At 47.8% G+C, this 10,471-nt stretch overlaps 1 protein-coding gene across 1 annotated transcript in view; it reads left to right on the top strand.

The window, feature by feature from the left end:
- Positions 1–321: 321 nt before the first annotated feature.
- Positions 322–10,471, top strand: part of NEK5 (NIMA related kinase 5) — a 100,957-nt gene continuing 90,807 nt past the window's right edge. The window contains exon 1 of the mRNA XM_068267117.1: positions 322–376. The gene's annotated coding sequence lies outside the window, so the exon portion shown is untranslated. The remainder of the gene's footprint in view (positions 377–10,471) is intronic.

The raw sequence follows: 10,471 nt of genomic DNA, 5'->3' as shown, positions 1-10,471 counted from the left end.
TCCTGTATGACATTGGAACAATTTGCATCTCAATGACCTTCCATAGTCACTGGTAATAGGAAGCTTAATTCCTGTAATTGCACATAAAAGACAGAAAAACATGGCTGAAAAGAGGCACGTGTGTAAAAGGGGACCTGTGATTATAAATACAACACGAGGAGACTTTTTATCATACCAGATATCTAAGCAGCATCAGAAGAAGGTTATTAAGGGTAAACAATTTTTGATGGGTGTAACTCCCATTTACAGTAACTAATAATAAGTAGGCTGCTGTGTCTGGGCTTGTTCACCATGTCTTCATTTTCCTGAGACAAGTTGTGCTTTCTCTTCTCTAGCAGAGACACACAGAGATCTCGTCCCTGTGGGGAACATACAGGTATGTTCATATTAAGATATTATTTGCTCTACATTATCTGCTATTGCCACAAAAACTGTTTTGTAATGTTTTCCTGTAGACACTGTGATAGCTACTGAAATCTGTGGGGTTTTGTGCTTCTTAAAGCTAATGGGAACCAAAAAAAAAAAAAATCAGATACTCACCTAAGGAGAGGGAGGCTCTGGGTCCCATAGCGCATTCCCTCTCCTCTCCCGGTCCCCGCTGTTGCGCTGGCTCCCTCATAGCGGTATTCGACCGTTTCGGTCAAATACCACTGTTTCCCCGCCGGATGGAAATGCTTCGGGAGCCCGAGTGCTCCCGAAGATGGGCCGCTCTACACTGCGCATGCACGAGCGCTCTCTATGTGGCACTCGCGCGTGCGCAGTATGAAGCCGCCTGTCTTCGGGAGGACTCGGCTCCCAAAGACTTCCGAAGTCCCCGCGGCGGGGGAATTCAACGGGGGAGCCAACGCAGCACCGAGGGCACCCTCTCCTTCCCTCTCCTTAGGTGAGTATCTGACTTTTGTTTTTTTTAGGAGGGTAACAATGGCTTTAAAGAGACTCTGTAACAACAAAAACCTCCCCTGGGGGGTACTCACCTCGGGTGGGGGAAGCCTCCGGATCCTAATGAGGCTTCCCACGTTGTCCTCTGTCCCACGGGGGTCTCGCTGCAGCCCTCCGAACATCCGGCGACAGAGCCGACTGTAGCTTCAATATTTACCTTTGCTGGCTCCAGCGGGGGCGCTGTGGCGACTTTCGGCACGGAAATAGACGGAAATACCCGATCTCCGTCGGGTCCGCTCTACTGCGCAGGCGCCGGAAACTTGCGCCTGCGCAGTAGAGCAGACCCGACGGCGATCGGGTATTTCCGCCTACTTCGGCGCCGATGGCCATCAGAGCGCCTGCGCAGGAGCCAAGAAGGTAAATATTGCGTCACGGCTGTACGGAGGGCTACAGCGAGACCCCCGAGGGACGCAGGACGGCGTGGGAAGCCTCATTAGGATCCTGAGGCTTCCCCCACCCGAGGTGAGTACCCCCCAGGGGCCGTTTTGTCGTTACAGTTCCTCTTTAAAATGATCAAGATGATTATGGATATCTTTACACAGCTGCAGACAACACTTTAGTGAAAGGTTTAAAGACATTGAAAAAATACCATGATGAAAATACTTATTCCATGGCACACACTTAACAGGATAAAAAGATGGAACAAAGATGTACCGTTCAAATACATAAACAACCTGTTCAAAACCAGTCTGCTGGACCATCTTTGCAATGGCCAAGAGTGCCCGTGGAGCATGAAATAGGCTCCAATCACCTCATGATCACTCCAACAAAGTTTTCCTTCAACTGACGATGTCGACAGTTTTCTTAAAAATAATGCAATACAAAGCGCACTATGTTTGATAAAAACAATGGCTTTATTCATAAAATGAATGTGCTTGCATACATCTGCCAGCATCTCATATATATGTGGCACAGTTGGCACTGCCCTACATACATACATACATGCCCTACATACAATATGTGTTCCCCAGGGGGTACTTCTCAAACAGATCATCATAATAAGTTCTAAAATGATACAGGCATAGGGGAACATTTGTAGAGCATATACTGTATACACAAGTAGGGTAATCTGTTAATAAAAGGTATTGTATGTGTGTATGAGCCTAAAACATACATGTCATACATGTCAAATCTGTCCTGCAGAGCCATTAAATTTGGTCCCCAAGTGGTTTTCCTACTTAGCATTATGTTTGGCCCACTCTAGACCACCACCAGGGATGCTATATTGAAGGTGAAGCCCAAGATCACCAGGGATGCCATATAGGGGAAGGGAGGGGGAAAGCACTAGACACAGCACTAGACACCAGGGAACTGTATGGGGGAGGGAGGGGGTTCACTAGACACTAGTAAACTGTATAAGTGAGGGCGGACTACTTAACACCAGGGAACATTATAGGGGAGGGAGGGTACTACTAAATACCAGGGAACTGTATAGGGGAGGGAGGGAGGACCACCAGACACCAGGGAACTGTATAAGGGGGGGGGGGGGGGGCACTAGACACCAGATAACTGTATAGGGGAGGGAGGGGGGCACTTGACACCAGGGAACTTTTTAAGGGACAGAGGTGACCACTAGACATTTAGGTTGGCCTACAACTTGGTCCTAGTGTTCAATTTCAGCCCACTTTGTATTTTAGTTGACAGCCACTAAAAGGTGACCTTCACCAGGCAGCATTTAGTATACACATTGTTTTTTTTAATAAAGACGAGAAACACTGGTGTACACTATACAGGATTACCGGTAGTTCCCGGACTGTAAGTGTCTGCAGTAGCCTGGGGAGTAGGAGGCGTCCGTGAAAGTAAAATGTGTCATGTGATGTAATGATTGGAGACAATACCACAGCTTTTTTTTCTGTGCTGGCAGTCAGGGATGAGAAGAATCCACAACTATTCTATGCATACATACGTGGTTTCCATTGTTTTATGGAAGCATACTTTGTCAACCAGTGAGGGCACGTTTCCACTTGCGCGGTTTCCACGCCGAATCCGCAGAGTTTCCCTGCAGGCAAATCGCATGGGGAAACTGCCATAGGTATCAATAGTGCCGCCGGCCGAATCGCTTGCGCTAGCGAAGCGATTCGGCCGGTATCTCCATCCGAAATGGTGCGGGAGGCACGGCTGATGAGATTCGTCTGTGTCCCCGCAGACCCAGAAGTGCCGCCGCACGTCTTGGAGACGCGTGTGGCTCAAATGGAAACAAGCCCTAAAGGCTATGCACTACATAGTATACTTGTGCAATCCCATTTATTTTCAGGTCTGTGTTGCAATTTAATCCATTTTAATTTAATGTGTAAAGCAAATGAGGAATACACATTTTGTACAAATTGTTCTGGCAAATTTCCACAACAAAAATAACATAATTTAAAGGACAACTAAAATGGAAGGGATATGGAGGCTGCCATATTTATTTCCTTTTAAACAATACCTGTTGCCTGGCTAGCCTGCTGCCCCATGCCTCTAATACTTTTAGCCATAGACCCTGAACAAGCAGCAGATCAGGTGTTTCTGACATTATTGTCACATCTGTCACGATTAGCTGTATGCTTGTTTCTGGTGGTATTCAGACACCGCCGCAGCCAAATAGATCAGCAGGTCTGCCAGGCAACTGGTATTGTTTAAATGGAAATACATATGGCAACCTCCATATTATTCTCACTTAAGTTGTCTTTTAAAGTGTACCAGAGACGTGGAAAACAAAAAATGTTATACTTACCTGGGGCTTCCTCCCGCCCCATGCGCACGGATCGCTCCCATGCCGCCGTCCTCCGCTGCCTGCAGCTCCGGTACATGGTCCCGTAACTTCCTCCAGTCGCGGCCAGTCTGCGCAAGAGAAAGTGCACTCTTTACGTATCTCTTCGGCGGCCACCCCCCTCAACACGTCCCACGCTGTCCTGCCATTCAGCCGCGGTCAGCCCCAATAACTTGCTCAGTGACATCAATCCGGGATTACTGCGCATGGGCAGAAGACCCAGAATGGACGCGACGACTGGGCAAGATACCGGGGCTGATCGTAGCTGAAAAGCAGACTACGGGAATACAGCGAGGGACTCACAATTCTTTATGGGGCGGGAGAAAGCCCTGGATAAGTATCGATTTTTGTATTACCGTGATCTCTGGTACACTTTAAGCTCTGGGTTGGCTGTGTTTTAAGAAGAGGAAATACCTGTTTTATTGACTTCTATGACAGTGTTAAGGTATTTTAACTACAACCAGAAATATAGATTGTTCTCATCTTGCTTGCTTTAGGTTACTTTCACATTGCTGTTTTCACATTGCTGCTATAGTGTGTTGCTTCAGATATTTAGCTAAAGCGATGCAATTATATTGTATTGATACTGTTCACATTGGCTCATTAGCAGCACACTGCGACAGATCCATTGGCAATAACACAATGCATGCTGTGCATTACCATATAATGTGCACGTTAACCAGGGCCGGATTTAGGCTATGGCCACCTAGGCTATGGCCAAGGGCACCACAGGAGCAAGGGCAGGTAGGCAACAGGCTATAGAGGTGCAGCATTTTCAAACTTGCAAATGCTGCAGTGCATGAAGATCGAGCAATCACCTGATCGCAGTAGTCTCCTGCCAGCATCCTGTGCAGTGGCAGCACTGCTCTCTGTGCACGTTGGCGTTGTAGTGAGTGGCTATGGACTCAGCAACATTTCAGAGTTGTAAGCAGAGTAAGTGGAATAGCAGCCACCAGTCACTTATATCTCTGCTCCTCTCCAGCCTACAAGCTTCCTCTTCCCCTCTGTCTCCATCAGCTGCCGCTGTGCATCTGTCCCTCCAATGAGCGTCTCACTTGTGCAACGCTGACATGCTACCAGTTAGTCACTTGATTCCTATCATGTGACTCGCTAGTAAGATGACAGCGAGTCAAATGTGAGAGGCACTGGTTGGAGGCACAGATGTACAGCAGTGGCCACCTATACTGGATGGGGAGGGGGGTCATCAGGCTACCTATACTAAAATGAAGGGGAGAGGAGTCATCTGGTCACCTATACTAGAGGGAAGGGGTCATCTGGCTACCTTTACTGGAGGGAAAGGGGAGGCATCATCTCTCTACCTATATAATGAAGGGGGCGTGTCTGGTGACAGTGGCCTTGGGCGGTAAAGAGTACAAATCCAGCCCTGGTGTTAACAGTTGCAATAAAGTATACTTTCTATGTACTGTATGCGTCACACCGCAGGCACAACATGCGTTGCGACTTTTATCCTCTGTTGCATTGCAAACCTGTTTTTCCAGGGAACAAAATGCAACTACGCAGTATGAAAGTAGCCTTACTAGTGGTTGTACAGCTTTGTAATAGCTGGGCTTGTAACGGAGTCACTTATGATCCTCTAATGCATTCACATTGCAGTAGATCAGATAAGGTACCCTGCTTCCTCCTAGGCACTGGACAAAGGTATTCTGCAGTGGGAAGGAGAGCCTATCAGTAGCCCCAATCTTAGGGACCATGTGGGTTGGTATTGCTCAGAGGGTGGAGCCTCATACTTACAAGCTCCCAACACGGCCGCCAGCAGACATTTTTGGGCCCCATGCTGGGCAAACCTACTGGGCCACCCTTACTCCCCTCTGCCCCCACGTGGCAAATCACAATCTTTTACGGCCTGAACACACTGGCGTCCGTGTGTCTGCTTTCCATGCACTACCATGACTGGGAGGGTTCTGCCTATGCTCCGTTCGTTAAGACTGTAAAGTGCTTGCACAGAACGATTCCAGCTATGGGAGCATGATGTTGGAGGTGCGCGGCCCGGAACAGCTTTGCAGTTTGCAGCTGGATTGTGCGGACTTCACAGGAGCACATCGGACCGGAAGGGTATTGTGGGAGCTGACAGACTACAGGGAGCTGAAAGGAGCCCCAGGTAAGTAAGAATCCTTTTCTCCCATTTGTCGTAGGTTTACTTCAATCATTGACTGACTAAGGTAACTCCCGGATGAGCCTCCTCTCACCTCTCACCACATTAATTGGCAGCCAGAAGGTCAGACACAGGCTGCTGCAGGGGCCCATGTTTGTGGCACTGTTTTCCTGGGCAGAGATTCACTTGGGCCCCATACAGCTGTACCCCTGTGATACCCTGTAGGCGGCCTTGGCTTCCAATTCCCTGGGGAACCACAACTTGAGTTGACCCCCATACTGTCCACTTCAAGAGATGTCGCAAACATAGAAATTTCCGTTCGAGAACAGCGAACTCGAACTTCTGCAAATGTTTGTGAACAGGCAAACCACCATAGACTTCAATGGGCAGGCGAATTTTAAAACCTTCAAAGACTGTTTCTGGCCACAAAAGTGATGGAAAAGTTTGTTTCAAGGGGTCTAACACCTGGACCGTGGCATGCCGGAGGGGGATCCATGACAAAAGTCCCACTAAAAATTACGAAGTTGACGCAAAGTTGGATTTTAATCCCTAAAGGGCAGAAATCACATTATGCACAGCTATGAGTATCAGTGGGCTGTGGAGTGTCTCACACAGAGAGATACAATAGTACTATCAGAATACAGTGAAATAATAATACACTGGAGTGGTACTGTGCGTGCAACTTAACGAGGCAACAGCAGTAGTGTGCACACAGCTCTGGGTGTCAGTGGGGTGTGGGGTGTCACACACAAAAAAACACAGGAGACCGATGTGGTAGCCCTCAAAAGGGCTGTTTGGGGTGCTTTCACAGCTGGTGAGGAACAAGAACACAGGCCTAGCTAATGCTTTCCCTACCTATCTTCAGCAAGTCTGACCAGGGCCGGCCTTAGGTTTCACAGCACCCTGAGCGAAACCTGATTTTTGTGCCCCCCTTCGTTCTCTTCATGCATGCGCGCACACACACAGGCCCATATGCAATTCATCTTTTTTCCTGAGATATCTCCTAGGACAGGGGTTCCCAACTTTTTTGACGTCATGACACATCACGCAAAATGCTCAGATCTCTGTGACACGTGACATATGTATAATAGGAAAAATACTATTAATAACCACGAATGGATGGAAAGAGAGCATTATCCTGAATATACTTAAAATTAAGGCCAGAACCTTTCAGGAATATTAATAAAAACAGTCAGTGGGACAGTTAGCCCCCCCCCCCCTCTCCCCCATTTAGAATGATAGCACAGCACCGACAATTTGCACCACGCGTTATAGCTGCAGTGCGCACCCTCAAAAAAACACACCCCGATCTCACGTGTAGGTGCCCTCAATATAGGTTGTCAAGCGTAGGTGCCCCCAGTATAGGAAGTCAGTTGAAGGTCTCCATCGCCCCCATAGGTAGCCAGGCGTAGGAGCGAACACGCCATATGTTCACAGTTCGCCGGCAAACTTTCGGGCCATCTCTATCCATTTCTAGCTGGAATTCCACTTTAAGTTTATTACAGTTCAAAATGTTATGATACTAGATTCTAAATCATGTATGCTAATAGAAAAATGTGTCCGTACATTAAAAAGAACCATGAGCTGTCAGAAAGCAATGAAAGGTTCATACGAATGATGTTTTAGATGTACACGATGATAATACAAACATGCGTTCAGTAACTTTTTCATGTCAGGTAATTTTATAGTGGGTACATAATTACACCTGTACAATCCTCAGGAATACTGTGAATATTACTGTGCTGCTGGCTGTTCCCATGTCTATACTTGTAAGTGATGAGTGACTTCTTCCAGTGCTGTTGTACTCGTATATCTACTGTTTACATGGAGAAGAAGCTGGTCTCAGACAGCGGTAATATCAGAGCTGGGGGTATTATTATTATTTAGTATTTATATGTTGCTGCTATCCTCTGCAGCGCTGTACAGAGTATATTGTCTTGTCACTTAGAGAGGATCTCTGTCCCGAAATACAAAGTTCTGCAGTGCTGCTGAAATAAAAATGTATATTTACCTCTGGAGTCTTGTCTCACGAAGCTGCCCCGAAGTCCCCACATCACTACACTTCCGCCGCTTGGCCCCGCCTCCCCTCTCTCCTCTGAGAAAAAACGCCAAGCTATTTACTGCATTAAATTGCCGGGCATTTTTTCTCGGAGGGGAGGCGGGGCCAAGCGGCAGAAGTGTAGTGATGCGGGGACTAGAGATGGCCCGAACCTCCGATTTTAGGTTCGCGAACCGGGTTCACGAACCTCCGCAAACATTTGCGAACTTGCGAATGTTCGCGAACCGCAATAGACTTCAATGGGGAGGCGAACTTTGAAAACTAGAAACATTTATGCTGGCCACAAAAGTGATGGAAAAGATGTTTCAAGGGGTCTAACATCTGAGTATGGATGAGTGATATAGACGCCAAAAGTCCCGTGGAAAAATCTGGACTTGACGCAAAGCACCGTTTTAAGAGCAGAAATCAGATTGCTTGCTAAATTGGAGGCCTAAAGTGCTTTAAAACATCTTGCATGTGTATACATCAATCAGGGAGTGTAATTAGTGTACTGCTTCACACTGACACACCAAACTCACTGTGTAACACACCGCAAACAGCTGTTTGTGTTGTGACGGCCGTGCTGGACTGGTGCACACCAGGGCGAGAGTGCAGGCGATAGCAGTTTTAAAGCCCATATGGTCGCCAGGCTGAGGTAGCTCAATGACAGAACAACAGTGACTGTCCAGCTGATCGAATTTGGTCTGTCCACAATGAAGCAACGACCTTATTATCTTTGGTGTGCCACCCCCCCGAGACACTCATATAGCCGGCGGTCATTGTTTCATTGTGATAGGCAAGCCCCTTCACCGCGGCAAGGTAATGATCACGAAGGGGAATTGACACATGTACATGCCTTTTGTTTTGTTGTTGCAGCCGCAGTGCAGCCAGAAAAATTAGGCAGGCATGTACACACACCAGAATTTTTTTTATAGCGGCCGCTGCTAGCAGAATTCAGGAATCCGCCTGGAGTCCTGGACCCTGTTGGTGGTGGCGGAGAAGGCAGTCAAGCGGCCTGCAGACAGAGATGCTGTATGGGGACCGACTTAGTCATGGGGCAGGCAGAGATGCTGTGTGTGGGGACTGACTTAGTCTTCGGACGGGCAGTGGCCCTCCGGGATCCATGCCTCATTCATTTTGATAAAGGTGAGATACTGAACACTTTTGTGACTTAGGCTACTTCTCTTCTCAGTGACAATGCCTCCAGCTGCGCTAAAGGTCCTTTCTGACAGGACGCTTGAGGCAGGGTAAGACAGACGTTGTATGGCAAGTTGTGACAGCTCTGGCCACAGGTCAAGCCTGCGCACCCAGTAGTCCATCGCTGCTCATACTGTCGATGGTTCTTTCTCTACCATTGTTAAAGAAAGCGTACGGCCGGGGAGTCAGGGTTCGATTCCGGTCCGGAGTTGGAGCCTGAAAAAAGGCTACCACCACACATCCAAGGAAGGCAGCAGGTATGGCATGCAAGTCCCGAGGTAGTGTCCAAAAATAACAATACAGGAGGACTTTTGAGGCCCTGCTGTATATGAGACTAATCAATTTTAAATCCTTTAACGAGAATCTATTATGGAGGGAAAGTCTGCCATCCATTCAAGTGAAAGGTATGCACTGACTGCCAGGTATAATACAATGTGCAGTCACAGATGCAGTGAAAGGTATGCAGTCACTGGTATTACAATACAATGTGCAGCTGTCACACAGGTGCAGTTAACAGGTATGCTCGGAGTGGTATATTACACAACATGCGGTCACAAAGGTACTGTGAACAATTATGCAATGACTGGTATTACAAATGTGCACGTCACACACACACAGGTACTGGACAGGCACAGTGACACTGCGTGCGCTCACGTAGGTAGGTGGGTGCACTGAAGGGAACAACAGGTAGGTACTGTATATGCAGTGATGGGTATTACAATGTGCACTTGTCACACATACAGGTAGTCACTGAATGTGCTGGGCCTGGCAGTGGCACACACAGTAGGAATTACCAAGGCTGTCTATGCAACACAAGTGTCTGTGGGCCACACACACACACACACAAAAAAATAGATCACAAGAACAAGATTAGCTCTCAAAAGAGCTGTTGAGGGGTGCTTTCTTAGCAATAAGAATCAGCAAGGAGCAAGCTAAGAAGCCTAAAAGAGCCTAACTAAGCTTTCCCTATAGGTCTCTGCACAGCAGCTCTCCCTTCTCTCATTACTGCAGGCACACGAGTGAGTGAAAAGCCTGACGCTGCCTGCCTTTTATAAGGGGGGGGGGGCTCCAGGAGGGAGTGTAGCCTGATTGGCTACAATGTGCCTGCTGACAGTGATGTAGAGGGTCAAAGTTGACCCTAATGTCGCACTTCCGGCAAAGTTCGCAGTTCTCTGCAATCGCGAACCCCGTAAGTTCGCCTGGAACTGTTCGGGCCATCTGTAGCGGGGACTTCGGGGCAGCTTCGTTAGACAAGACTCCTGAGGTAAATATAACTTTTCATTTCAGCAGCGCTGGAGGATTTTGTATTTCATGATAACTTTAACTGTCCCTCAGAGGGGCTCAGAATTGAATCCTTGCTTACCTGAGGAAAATGTATGCGTGCTCTAACACCAAGTTTTAACCCTAGCAAGTCTGGCTCTGCAAATCTGGCTCA

Source organism: Hyperolius riggenbachi, chromosome 2, assembly GCF_040937935.1.
Source record: "Hyperolius riggenbachi isolate aHypRig1 chromosome 2, aHypRig1.pri, whole genome shotgun sequence".
Taxonomy (NCBI): domain Eukaryota; kingdom Metazoa; phylum Chordata; class Amphibia; order Anura; family Hyperoliidae; genus Hyperolius; species Hyperolius riggenbachi.
The sequence above is the reverse complement of the archived record's forward strand: the minus strand, read 5'-3'. Positions and strand labels throughout refer to the sequence as shown.